Source organism: Sceloporus occidentalis, unplaced genomic scaffold (genome assembly GCF_023333645.1).
Source record: "Sceloporus occidentalis isolate IW3139 unplaced genomic scaffold, rSceOcc1.0.p SCAF_2, whole genome shotgun sequence".
Classification (NCBI taxonomy): domain Eukaryota; kingdom Metazoa; phylum Chordata; class Lepidosauria; order Squamata; family Phrynosomatidae; genus Sceloporus; species Sceloporus occidentalis.
Window position 1 is genome coordinate 99,365,741 of NW_028316982.1, and position 314 is coordinate 99,366,054.

Here is a 314-nt window from a genome sequence, read left to right on the forward strand (position 1 = left end):
CTCACACCGCAACTTTAGCTATATGCTGATTATGTAGCATTTTGTCTGGGAAGAGCCTGATGAACCAGAGTGAGATGTTGCTCTGTTCTAACCTGAGCTGGAGCAAGAGCAAAACTCATGCAAGGCTTAAAAGGCTTGTGTGGTGACATGTGCTGGGCTTTTTCTTCTTCTTCTTCTTCAAAAACCAAACAGCTTTACCAGCTGACTTTTGCTTTCACTCCATTTCAGTTCCAGGAACAGGCAACTGTTTTATCTGTTTTCATAATGAAACTGAAAGCAAATGTGGTTTCTTTGTGTAACTATGATGATTCAGA